Source organism: Lepidochelys kempii, chromosome 11 (genome assembly GCF_965140285.1).
Source record: "Lepidochelys kempii isolate rLepKem1 chromosome 11, rLepKem1.hap1, whole genome shotgun sequence".
Taxonomy (NCBI): domain Eukaryota; kingdom Metazoa; phylum Chordata; order Testudines; family Cheloniidae; genus Lepidochelys; species Lepidochelys kempii.
In genome coordinates, this window is record NC_136390.1 from 14,873,792 (window position 1) to 14,887,396 (window position 13,605).

A 13,605-nucleotide genomic window follows, 5' to 3' on the forward strand; every position below is an offset into this window, starting at 1 on the left:
GTATTTAAATGTGATTTGCCCCAGTTTAGCGCAATAGCTTTGGAACAGATTCATCCTCAAATGAGCCTGAGGTGAGCAGAGAGAGGAACAGATTGCTCCATACTGTCATCAAATCACCAAAAGGTTCTTTAAGAATCAGAGATCTCTCACATACAATTTGGACTTACAGGCCTTCTGTGAATATTTAACATTATCTCAAAAAGAAAATTAAGGCCCTGATTCAGCAAAGTGCTTGAACATGGAAGTTAAGCACGTGCTTTTCTTAACTGGGGCCTAACGGAGTTGTATGAAAAGTGGAAGATAACTTTCCAGAATGATTTCCATCATTCTAACTCTTATCACCCTACATACTTGATACCTTACAGCTGATTTCTAGCTGACCAGGGGTGTTTTCCTGGGCAGCTGCATTCTTACACTTGATACAACAAAATGTTGGCCCTGAGCCTTGGCTGTGTTGAGGCTCCTCTATGCTACCTCATGAACACAGAGGCTTTAAAGCCAAAGGTGATTATTGCAATGTAAGGAGATCCTGGATGGCACAGATGGCTGGAGGGAGAAGATCCAGACATGGAGCATCGCTTCTGCAAACCGATCAGGGAGATGTTATATCTCCCACAGTTTCTGCAATGCCTGCGTGGGGGTGCAGGCCAAGATAATGTTTTCGCTCCTTTCAGCCCTAACAATTGTTATATTTCTTCTTAAGGGTCTGATCCAACTCCCATTGAAGTGATATCAATGGAAAGTGGATCAAACCCTACATCCTGTTTGCAACCCAACCTCCAATTCTGTAGTGGATTCTGTGCCATCCCAGGTCCCAGAGTAATTCAGAGCAGCTTCAGAGCTACTTTACACTAGAGGAATCCTCTGCCAGGTTTAAATTGCTGGGGACATTGGTACAAAGTAAAATTAGTGGAGCCCAAAATGATTGCAGTCAATGGAACTACTTGCAAAAGGATTACTCAAGCTCTTAGAAAGGGGAGAAGAGAGGGGCAGAGAACCCAGAGCAGCTCCAAGAGGAAAACCCACACCGCCCTGCCTGATTATGTCGTACAGGGAGGTTCAACCAGCTACAAAGTGGAATATGCAGCATAACTCAGTAGAGTTGAGAGCTCTGAATGTAAGAATAGAAGGCCTGATCCAAAGCCTATTGATGTCAATGGAAAGACACTCATTAACCTTTTGAGCTTTGGATCAGGCCTTCAGTGTACAAAGGTGTATGCTTTATATGTACGTTATAAAAAATAGTATTAACAGAAGCTGGCCGAGATCCTGAAAGACAGTCACCCAACTCCCATTAAAATCAACAAAGTTAGACTCCTAAATGCCTTTGAAGATCTGGGCCCTTTTGTCTAGCTCTTCATGCTTAACCTGGGGCCTGATCCTGCAGCACTGTCTCATGCAAGTAACTAATCCTTATCGGCCAGATTCTGCCATTCTTGCTCACCCTGAGCAATACCTTATTCCACAAGGAGTCCCACTGATTTTAATGGCACTCTTAATAGTATCTGGCTCTGAAACTAAACTCATTTATTTCAACAGGCCTCTTACCAGAGATAAGGTATTGCTCACTGTGAAAAAGCATGTCACAGACTGTGGCTCTGTGTGACAAGAACCTTGAAACTAATCATGTAAGTAAAGGACTAGTCATATGAGTAATGGTTAGAGAATCAAGTCTTTGGTTGTTATAAAAGAAATTATATCTAAAAGGACCAGCCTAATTTCAGGGTCTGATTCTGCAGTCCTTGCACAGGCAAAACTCCCATTGGTTTCAGTGGGAAATAAGTGTCTGTGTGTTTTGAAAAAAAGAAAACCCTGAATTTTTGCATATTCTTCATTACATAATAGAAGGATCTCAGACATTTCGTTTTCCTTCCTCTTAAAAAACCAGAAAACCATTTAATAGTGTTTTTTAAAACTCCTTGGTTCAGATTTTAGTCAAAATTCTGCTCACAATTACACTGGATTAACTACACTCAGGTCAGCTGAGTTATTCCGGATTTACACCCTTGTAACTAAGCGTAGGAATTGGCCTTGGTATGCCAAGTCTCAGCCTGGAGACAATTATTCTTACTCTATAAATAATTATATGCACACTGACAGTCTATAAAGCACCTTGGAGTCTGGGTCTGGTGGCTGAAAGGCATTATACAGAAGGAAGATATAATTATAATAATTCTTCCATCTGGAGCATCAGTTTCTTCAGGCAATTTTGATGGCATTTAACTACTGTGGCTTCAAATCTGTTCCTCCTTCATCTCAGTTGCTAGAAAAATGCCAAATAGGCTACCATGGTTTCAGGTTTGCAACTGTGGCATGCAGTTCTAATGCAGTGTCACAATATGCAATCCTCCTAGTACAGCATGGCACCCTCTTCCCATAGGCATCACTATCACTACTCACCTTCAGTTTGAGAAGCACTACCAGCCTTTGATGTCTATTGCTGATAGCATTTCTATTGTTAGTCATTAGACCTGCTGCGTTACAGCGCTGAATTCTAGAAGTGCTGGGGGACAGAGTCGACGGGGTGTACAGAAGGAGTTAAGGAGCGAGGCTGGTGGAGAATAACAGTGACGCAGAATGTGACAGGGTGGGGTAAGAGGAGACCGGGAAGGGGAAGGGAAGAAAAAAGTGAAATGAGGGATAGAAGTGAAGAGAGACAAATAGAGAAAAGACAGAAAACAGGAGAGTTAGTAGATACAAGAAAAGAGAGACAGAGTCAAGACAGGCTCCAACCACAAAAGTACCATCAATTGGACCTGGACATGGAAGGAGAAAGAAGGAATAGCTCACCTGACTTAAGGGGGGGGGGAAGAGAGATGCCCCTTACTCCAGAAATGCTGGACCCTATTTTTTTTTTTGACAGATTCTCTGCTATACCCCGATTTTATGCAAACTTAAAAAAAAAAATCTAAGCATTTCAGCTCTTCCTGTGGAATGACAGTGATGTTTTGGGAATAAGGCTCAGCTCTACATCCCCTTTGTTTTTCCCTAAACCTTCCACAATCTGGTATTTTTCCAGTGGTATTTTGGACTTGATCCTGCTCCCATTGAAGCCAATGGCAAAACTCCCACTGACTTCAGTGTGACCAGGACAAAGCTTTTTACACGTGCATCTCGATCTCTTACATCAGGAATAAACTACGCAAAAAAAAACAAAACAAAAAAAAAAACAAAGAAACAAAAACCACACCATGATTTTTCTTCCTTCTCTACAGGTTAATTTCTGAGCAGTCTTCTTTGCCTACCAAGTCTCTAGAGCAATAAGTGCTCAGAGCACTGCCTCAGGCATTTAGCTCTTCCAGCAGGTGGTAAAGATTTTCCCTGGGGATTAGGATGGTGCTTTTTAAACCTGCAAATGAAGCTTAATTTTTTTCAGCCACAGTGTAAAGTCCTCACTATCTAATATACTATCACAATCATGGATTCAACCTATATTTAAAAACAAACAAAAAAACCCCCCAGGAATTAATTTTGTTTAAATTACTGAAAAAGATGAGAGTTGCAGAATCTTAGTAGTATTGTCTCAGTTAAATTAGTTTTCCAAAATAATAGCCCATAAAGTTTTCTACTGCATGAGTGTCTGTGGGAGAGCAAGTTTTTCAGCTGGCTCTACTGCTTGTATATGAGTGAGGTTTGGCAGAGCCAGGCCCAGTGGAGGATATGGGGCTGAGTACCTCACCACACTTATTTTGTAACATTCAGTCAGTCCACGTTTGGTTAGATCAACTTTAAAAAAAAATACAGTGTGAAAATACTTGGTCAGGAAGTGGGGAAAACAAACAATCACGAATTATTCTGTAGTTTCAGAACAGAGTAGGGAGGAGGACAGGTATGTATCAGGAAACAGTGATTGTAGAAAGACAGGAAAGTAGACACCAACGTAGATGAATTAATTTAGAACTCAGTCCACTACCCTTTCTCTCTCTCATGGTGAGTAGTACCTCACTGCACAGGCAGCCCCACTGAAATTATTTTGGCTTATTGGTGAAGTATGATACTACTGTGAGTAAGGGGACAGAACTGGGCTCTTAGAGGCCCATGTTTTAATGGACCTCAAGGCTCCTAATCCTGCAAACTCTTCCCCAGGAGAATAGTTCTTACTTACATGAGTAGTATTGAAATTAATGAGACTATTCACCCAAGTAGGTGTTTTCAGGACCACGATCAACGTTTCAGATAACTTAAAGGAGAGAATATGAACTTTTTAAACAGCTGGCAGTAATTACATGATAAATAGATCATTTACTAGTATTGTGGAATAAGTATTATTGTCCCATTTTTCTCTTTTGTGTTCTGCTTGATTCCATAATTTTAAGTATATACTTTTTAAAACAAAATAAAATGGAAGGAGTGAACAAATGATGTATGTAGAGGGTGAGAGACATACAACTTAGTGTATACAGATTAAACACATACCCTAACCAGCACACACTATACAGCTCTCTTTCTTTCTTTATCCTAACAATTTTCCAAAAGAGAAACCCAGGCACACTGGATTCAAATTTAGGATTTTTTTAAATGGACTATGATATTGCAATTATTATCTAATCTACATCCATATCACTTTCCATTTATACATATAAATATACACACACATTTAAGAATATTGAAACAAAAGAATATGAGAAAATGGGAATAACTTTTATCCCATAATAGTGGTAAATGGTCCACTGATAGTCAATTATTAGCAACTGTTTAAAAGGTTACCATCTTCACTTCCCAGCTGTGCCCGCCGGGCCCCTTCCTCCCACCCTCCCCGTGCAGCCCAGCTGTGCCCGCCGGGCCCCTTCCTCCTGCCCCTCCCCGTGCCACCCAGCTGTGCCCGCCGGGCCCCTTCCTCCCGCCTCTCCCCGTGCCGCCCAGCTGTGCCCGCCGGGCCCCCTTCCTCCCGCCCTCCCCGTGCCGCCCAGCTGTGCCCGCCCGGCCCCCTGTCCTCGCACCCCTCCCCGTGCAGCCCAGATGTGCCTACCTGGCCCCTTCCTCCCGCCCTCCCCGTGCAGCCCAGCTGTGCCCGCCGGGCCCCTTCCTCCCGCCCCTCCCCGTGCCGCCCAGCGGCGCCCGCCTGGCCCCCTGTCCTCCCGCCCGTCCCCGTGCCGCCCCGCTGTGCCCGCCGGGCCCCGTCCTCCCGCCCCTCCCCGTGCCGCCCAGCTGTGCCCGCCGGGCCCCCTTCCTCCCGCCCCTCCCCGTGCCGCCCAGCTGTGCCCGCCGGGCCCCCTTCCTCCCACCCCTCCCCGTGCCGCCCACCTGGCCCCCTGTCCTCCCGCCTGTCCCCGTGCCGCCCAGCTGTGCCCGCCCGGCCCCTTCCTCCCGCCCAGCTGTGCCCGCCCGGCCCCTTCCTCCCACCCCTCCCCGTGCAGCCCAGCTGTGCCTACCTGGCCCCTTCCTCCCACCCCTCCCCGTGCCGCCCAGCTGTGCCTACCTGGCCCCTTCCTCCCACCCCTCCCCGTGCCGCCCAGTTGGCCCCTTCCTCCCACCCCTCCCCGTGCCGCCCAGCTGTGCCTACCTGGCCCCTTCCTCCCACCCCTCCCCGTGCCGCCCAGCTGTGCCCGCCGGGCCCCTTCCTCCCGCCCCTCCCCGTGCCGCCCACCTGGCCCCTTCCTCCCACCCCTCCCCGTGCCGCCCAGCTGTGCCCGCCCGGCCCCTTCCTCCCACCCCTCCCCGTGCCGCCCAGCTGTGCCCGCCCGGCCCCTTCCTCCCGCCCCTCCCCGTGCCGCCCAGCTGTGCCCGCCCGGCCCCTTCCTCCCGCCCCTCCCCGTGCAGCCCAGCTGTGCCTACCTGGCTCCTTCCTCCCACCCCTCCCCGTGCCGCCCAGCTGTGCCTACCTGGCCCCTTCCTCCCACCCCTCCCCGTGCCGCCCAGCTGGCCCCTTCCTCCCACCCCTCCCCGTGCCGCCCAGCTGTGCCTACCTGGCCCCTTCCTCCCACCCCTCCCCGTGCCGCCCAGCTGTGCCCGCCGGGCCCCTTCCTCCCGCCCCTCCCCGTGCCGCCCACCTGGCCCCTTCCTCCCACCCCTCCCCGTGCCGCCCAGCTGTGCCCGCCCGGCCCCTTCCTCCCGCCCCTCCCCGTGCCGCCCAGCTGTGCCCGCCCGGCCCCTTCCTCCCACCCCTCCCCGTGCCGCCCAGCTGTGCCCGCCGGGCCCCTTCCTCCCGCCCCTCCCCGTGCCGCCCAGCTGTGCCCGCCCGGCCCCTTCCTCCCACCCCTCCCCGTGCCGCCCAGCGGCGCCCGCCGCGGCTCTTTACCGGGCCCCTCTCCGACTGCGGCAGGACCGCGTTCCCCCGGCGCCCGCCGATCCGGAACCGGGCCGCCTTGTAGACCTTCCAGGAGACGAAGAGCACGACGCCGAGCGGCAGGTAGAAGGCGCCGCAGGTGGAGAAGACGGCGTAGGAGGGCTCCTGGCTGCCCTGGCAGCGCTGCAGCGCGGGGCTGTAGGCCTCGCCCCAGCCGGCGCGGGGCGCCAGGGCGATGAGGGCGGAGAGCGCCCGGGCGAGGCCGATCACGGCGCTGGAGGCGCGGCGGCGGGCGCGCAGGGTGCAGCGCAGGTGGCGGGTGACGGACCAGTCGCGGTCCAGGGCGGTGGCCGTCACGTGCCAGATGCTGGCCGTGCAGCGCGGCACGTCGAAGGCGACCCAGGCGTGGCACAGCGCCCGGCCCAGCCGCCAGCGCCGCCCGGCCGCCAGCTCCCTCACCAGGCTCAGCGGCATGGCCAGTGCCGCCACCAGCACGTCGGCCAGGGCGGTGGAGGCCACCAGGTTGTGGGGCACCCGGTGGAAGGTCTTGCCCCGCAGGATGGTCACCAGCACGTTCCAGAGGAAGGTGGCGACGGTCAGGAGGACCAGCAGGGTGAGGACCAGGATGCCGAAGATGGAGAAGGGCTCCCGGCTCCTCCAGGCGCCGCCCCCCAGCTCCGAGGTGGAGTTGTCCCCCGCCGGGGCGGAGGACGCGTTGAGGTCCATGGCTGGCTGGCCCGGGAGTCTGGAGGCTCCGGTGGCCAAGGAGCAGCTCGGGGCTGGGCGGGTTGCGCGCTCCCTTGGCGCGCCCAGGGGACCGCCTGCGCGGGGTGCGAACCGCCGGCGAGACGCGCTCCCGGGGTCTTCTCCGCGGCCTGCCCCTCGCTCCCCCCCCCCGCCAAATGCCCCGCGGCCGAGTCCCGCCCGGGCGCCGGGAAGCGAAGTGAGTCTAGGCAAGAGCCTCGCTACGGCTGCCTCCCTTCAGCCGCTGCTCCCTGCCGTTGCCATGTGCTCCCGTCTGCCTCCCTGGCTGGGGCGGGGGGGACGCTGTGCCGGCTCCCCGCTCGCCCCCCTTTCCGTGGCACGGGCTCCCGCTGCAGGAAAGGGCGAAGGGAAAGAGAGGCTCGCTCGGGTCCGCCTGCTGGGGGGCTTGGGGCGCTGGGCGGAGCAGGCAGCGCGTCTGCGGCTTGCAAGCGGCCGCCGGCGGGGCTGGAGAAAAGCCTTTGCCACCCCTTGTCCTGCCGTGCGCCCTCTCCCCGCAGGCAGGTGACCGCCAGACACAACGAGCGCCAAACCCAGGGCTCTCAGCAATGATCCCCCCGCCCCGTAACAGCCAGAGCACCCTACCAGCCCACCCCACCCCTCTCCTCTAACAGCCAGAGCCTCCTACCACAACCAACCCACCGCTCTCCTGTAACAGCCAGAGCATCCTGCCACTCCTCTTCTGTAACAGCCAGAGCACCCCCCAACAACCAATCAACCCATCCCTCTAACAGCCAGAGCACCCCCACCCCTCTAACAGCCAGAGCCCCCTACCACAACCAACCCACCCCTCTCCTGTAACAGCCAGAGCATCCTGCCACTCCTCTTCTGTAACAGCCAGAGCACCCCCCAACAACCAATCAACCCATCCCTCTAACAGCCTGAGCACCCTACCACAACCAACCCACCCCTCTCCTGTAACAGCCAGAGCATCCTGCCACTCCTCTTCTGTAACAGCCAGAGCACCCCCCAACAACCAATCAACCCATCCCTCTAACAGCCTGAGCACCCTACCACAACCAACCCACCCCTCTCCTGTAACAGCCAGAGCATCCTGCCACTCCTCTTCTGTAACAGCCAGAGCACCCCCCAACAACCAATCAACCCATTCCTCTAACAGCCAGAGCACCCCCATCCCTCTAACAGCCAGAGCCCCCTACCACAACCAACCAACCCACCTCTCTCCTATAACAGCTAGAGCACCCTACCCTCAGACCCCCTCCTCTGTAACAGCCAGGGCACTCCCCCCTCCTCCAACTCTCCCACTGTCCCCTCCTCTGTTACAGCCACACACCCCTCCCTCAACCAACTCACTGCCCCATAACAGCCAGAGCACCCTGTACCCCAACCAATTCATCCCCTCTGTAACAGCCAGAGCAGCCAACCACCCCACCCCATGTAACAGCCAGAACACCCTGCTCCCCACCAACCCACCCCACTCCTCCATAACAGCCAGAGCACTGTATCCCCACAACTCCTGTTACAACCACAGCACCTTCCCCCGAACCAGCCTACCCACCGCCTCCTCTGTTACAACCAGAACACTTCACCCCTCCCCGCAACCATCACACCCACACACCCCCTGTATTAACCAAAGAATCCTACCCCACTCACCCTCCCATCTCTGTAACAACCAGAGAACCCCACCCCCATCTAAATAGTTATAACACCCTACCCCACCAGGGTGCAACCAGATATGTCCTAAGGAGGGGGCTCAGGGAAAGGACCCCTCTCCAATAGGGCACATGTCCTGAGGCAGAGAAGACTGAAGGGCTCAGGGTGACCCTCAGGAATAGCTCGCAGGTTTGCAGGGCTGTAGCCCTTTATTTGCAAGCCACAGAACCTTACCCACTGATTTTTGCAGCAAGCCCTGTTTGAGCTATTGCACATGTTTTAGACAGAAATCGAGACTGTCAAGTGACAGAGAATCCACCCCATCCCTAGGTAAGTTGTTCCAATGGTTAATTACTCTCACTGTTAAAAATTTGCACCTTATTTCTAGATTGAATTTCTCTAGTTCCAGCTTCCAAACATGACCTCTTGTTAAGTCGTCTCCTGTAGATTAAATAGCCATCCACTATCAACACATGATTTTGCAAAAAATGGAAGAGTAGGCTTATGCCTTGAGTAGTGCAGTGGTACTTGGACTTGACTGGGGGAGAAGCCAGGGAAATAATAGCTTTTAACCGTAGAGAACAATTAAATGAATTTGAAGAAATGTGGATCCATTTTGAGATATTTTTGGATTAAAAAAGTTGAGATGGCTGAAAAGATGCTAGACCTCCATTTCTCTTAACCCCTCCTCTTTTTTTCCTCCTCTCCCTACCCAGATATGTCTTCTGTTACTGTTACCCCCATCCTAACATTGTCTATGTAATAGTACCATGTGGTCTTGCAGTTTTGATAGGTTGTAAAATTGCATAATTCTGTTGGCACTCCTGTGCAGCACGTGTATTTGGAACCATATGAGCTGTAAGTCATTTTCCTTTTTGTGCTTTTCATAGTCTGTTTCTTTATGAAAATGAATCACAGAAAAAGAAATCTCTTCCCCCTGAGGTACGTGTAGATTGTGATCAAATCAGCTCTTAGCTTTCGTTTGGATAACCTAAATAGACTGAACTTCTTTAGTCTTTCAGTGTAATGCATTTTCCAGACCTTGAACCATTCTTGTAACTCTTTTCTGAATCCTTTCTAGTATTTCAACATTCTTTTTGAAATGTGGACACCAAACTGCACACAGTATTCCAGTAATTGTCTCATTAAGGCGGTATACGGAGGTAACAACACCTGCCTATTCCTACCTGATATTCTCCTGCTTATGTAACCAAGGGTCACATTAGCCCTCAACTATAGAATTGATTGTCTGCCATTATCCCCAAGTCATTTTCATTGTCACTGCATTCCGGGATACTGTCTCCCATCTTGTAAGTGTGACCCAATTCTTTGTTCCTAAACCTATGACCTTGCATATGGCTGAATTAAAAAGCATGTTTTCAAATGAGCCTACTTTAGCAAGTGATCCAGGTCAGTGTCTAACTGACCTGTCACCATCATTATTTACCACTTCTGCAATTTTTGTGTCATCTGCAAATTTTACCATCAATGATTTTTCTCCAGATCATTGACAAAGCTATTGAATAACATTGGCCCAAGAGCAGCTCCCTGTGAGACCCTCTAGAAACATCTCCGTAGAATGATGATTCTCCATTTACAATTACTTTTTTCAGTCTATCAGGTAAACAGTCTTTCATCCAGTTAGCATGGGCCACAATGATTTTGTATACTGCTAATTTTGTTATCATAATGTGATGTGTGACAAAATCAAAAGTGTCACAGTTCATAAGAACTTAAGAATGGTCCTACTAGGTCAAGCCAAGGATCCATCTAGCCCAGCATCCTGTCTTCCGACAGTGGCTAGTGCCAGGGCAACTGTACCTGTATTCCCCCCCGCCCTCTTTATCCATTGAGGACACCCACTCTAGGATCCTGGTTGCTCAGCCGTCTTCTCTCTTAGATAGAAACCCACATCTCTTTCCCTCCTGACCGGCTTCTCCAGGCTGCACAAGTTCCCTGCCAACACTATGATATTCCCGGCAAGCCAGACTGCCTAACCAGGCCAGCATCTGTGCTTTGCTTTCTCTTCGAAGGCCATGGACAGCACGATGGCATGAAGTTTTTAGTTATGCCACAAACTTTTTTTTATAAGCAAGTGCATTTATTCTTAATGTGAAAGTATTATAGAGAAAATCTATTTAAAAAAAATAAAAGAACCTACACGCATGCTAAAAAGCTTATCAGAAGTCACCCAAACTGCAACCCTGGTCTTTGGTAGATGTCAGTCCTTCAAAATCCTCAACTGAGTTTTCCCCATGATTACAAGTTCATGACTGTCTGAGATTTAGAACCAGAACCACCATAAATTGTTCAATTTTACCTTTATACAGCTTGGGCCTTTGATTTTGGAGTGATCAGCAGACAAAGGCCCACTTCTCAGAGCGTAGCTTCAAAAGGCTGGGTTGTTGCATAATCAGAGGTGGATTTGCATTAACCTCTCCCTAGATATTTTCCGTGAAATCCATTTCAGCAGTGAGTATCAACAGAGGGAAAATTATTTTTTGTAGTGATAATGTTGATACTCTCACCTTCTTGTCAACTGTTGTGAATGGGCCACATCCACCATGATTGAATTGGCCTCGTTAGCACTACAAAAAGTAATTTCCCCTCTGTTGATATTCATTATTACATTACTCAAACTCCTTCAAAAGCAATATCCCTCCCATTTTTTTTTTAAACAAAGCATAAATTTAACATTTGTGGGATATGTCAGTCCTTCCAGCTTGTATCACAGTATTGGTTACACTTAGATAGGGGACAGCTCATGTGAAATGAGAGCATGTGTTTGTGAACCACGTTTGGTATAAGAATCACCCACAATGAATTCTAACTGGAAGTTTATCCAAAGAGTTTATTTAAGTTAATGTATCAGTCAGAGAACATTGCCCTTGTTCCTTGGCTGCAGGGAGTGAGCTCTTCATGTAACTTGGATATGAGGCGATTACGTACTCTGCAATTCGGGGCTGTCTGTGTACTGAGCCACTTCCCCTGCATGCATCATAGAAGCTTGAAGGCTGTTCTAAATTATGATGGCTGCTAATGGGTCCATTATAAGAGATGGAGACCGCCAGTATGCTGGGAAGCCTTCTCCAATAGCTTGCACTGCCCCACCTCCTTAACTTCCACTCAGAATGAAGTCTAATATTTTCATTTATTTATCATTTGTATTTCGGTAGTATCTAAAGGCCTCAGTCAGTGTTGGGTCCCATTGTGCTAGGGCATTGTGCAAACACATAGGAAGAAGCAATCCCTGCTCTGAATCTACAATCCTAATTTAAAAAAAGCTACAGCAACTGAATGTGACAGACAAAAGGAGGGAAGTGATATTTTGTTTCTTAAATTAAGTTTATTACAGAACTTAAATCTCCTTGGTTTGTTTCTTAAAGCTCCTGAACCGGGAACGGCGTTTGCACTTCAGTTCATCTAAATCAGTATCCTCTTTACCACAGTGGCCAGCATGAAAATCTTGAGAGAAAGGTGTAAAACCATCAGTGTGAGCAATTACGTAACACCATGCCTGTGGGTGAAGTTTCTTTCCAAGCCAGAACATTGAATAATTGACTGAGGTCTTGAAGCAAGAGGGTTAATAGCTCTTTTAAATGTTTAACCTAGCTAGTGTAAGCATGTGATATTTTTGTTAGTCATATAAATAACAATTTTTAAAAATCATGCTAAGCTCTTTGACTCATTAATAGTAATGGTGAGTTCTAGAGGTTAATTACTTTAATCAGATTATACTATATTGCCTCCTAATCACACTGCGCTTCCTCTTGTACTTGTATTCTATGGGAGGGTATATAGGAACAGCCAATTTACCTTCTCTGTACCATTTGTTATTTTATATTCCTTTACCTTGTTACCTCTTATTCATCCCCCAACTAAACTAAATAGTTCTAGTCTTTTTAATCTTTCCCACAGTGAAATCTTTCTATGCCTCTAATCATTTTCAATACCCTTCTCTGGATCTTTTGTATTTCTTCTATTTCCTTTTGAGATGGAGTAACCAAAAGTGAAGACAGTGGGTCAGACCTTCAGCCAACATAAATCAGGATTGATTACTGCCTTCAATATTTCCTGCCAGAAATTAATGTTTAACAGGAGTTAATGTTAAAAGAATCTGTCACTTTGGCCAAGTAGATATATATATATATATCTATCTATCTATATATATCAACTACTATCTATATATATCTAGCAACAAAACTTTCCTGTCATCTGCTCTGTCTTTGTTCTTGAGGCAGAGTATAGTGCAGCTGAGGCCATATTTTATGATTAGCTGATCCTGTTGCGGCTGAATTTATGTACCCCTTGTCTGCAAAAGCCTTCTCTACAATTTCAGATCTACCCCTTAGTTAGACAGCACAAATTCAGACTTTACTTTTGTATATCGGAGACTCTGACCAACATCTCACCAATTTATCACATCTGTGGCTACTACTGTCCTTTTAGTCAAGAAGATAGAGTGGCCCTAGTGGTTAGGGCATTTGACTGGGAGTCAGGAGATCCAGGTTCTGTTTTTGGTAGTGCCACTCACTCGCATAAGAACAGCCATACTAGGTCAGACCAAAGGTCCATCTAGCCCAGTATCATGTCTTCCAACAGTGGCCAGTGCCAGATGCTTTAAGGAGAATGAATAGGACAGTCATCAAGTAATCCATCCCCTGTTATCCAGTTTCAGCATCTGGCAGTCAGAGGCTTAGGGACACCCAGAGGATGGGGTTGCATTCCTGACCATCTTGGCTAATAGTCACTGATGGACCTATCCTCTATGAGCTTATCTAAATCAGGTGCAATGTGTGTCAAATCCAGGCCCATAGGGTTGCCAAGCAGCATCCTTACCCTTTGTGTCACTACATGCTCTGTGATTTTGGGTAACTCACTTCAGTTAACCACACCTGAGTTTCCCCAGCTGCAAAATTAGGATAATGAATATGCCTTCCTTAGTGAAGTGCTTTGAGAATCATAATTCTATCCATAGGAATCATAATCCGCAATAAGCCTGT

At 49.3% G+C, this 13,605-nt stretch overlaps 1 long non-coding RNA gene across 1 annotated transcript; it reads left to right on the forward strand.

Annotated features, from left to right (window-relative positions):
- The first annotated feature begins 6,581 nt into the window (after nucleotides 1-6,581).
- LOC140895487 (uncharacterized) lies at nucleotides 6,582-12,271 on the forward strand. Its single transcript, XR_012154210.2, has 2 exons — nucleotides 6,582-6,839; nucleotides 11,989-12,271. It is a non-coding gene; the product is annotated as an uncharacterized LOC140895487 (long non-coding RNA).
- The last annotated feature ends 1,334 nt before the right edge of the window (nucleotides 12,272-13,605 follow it).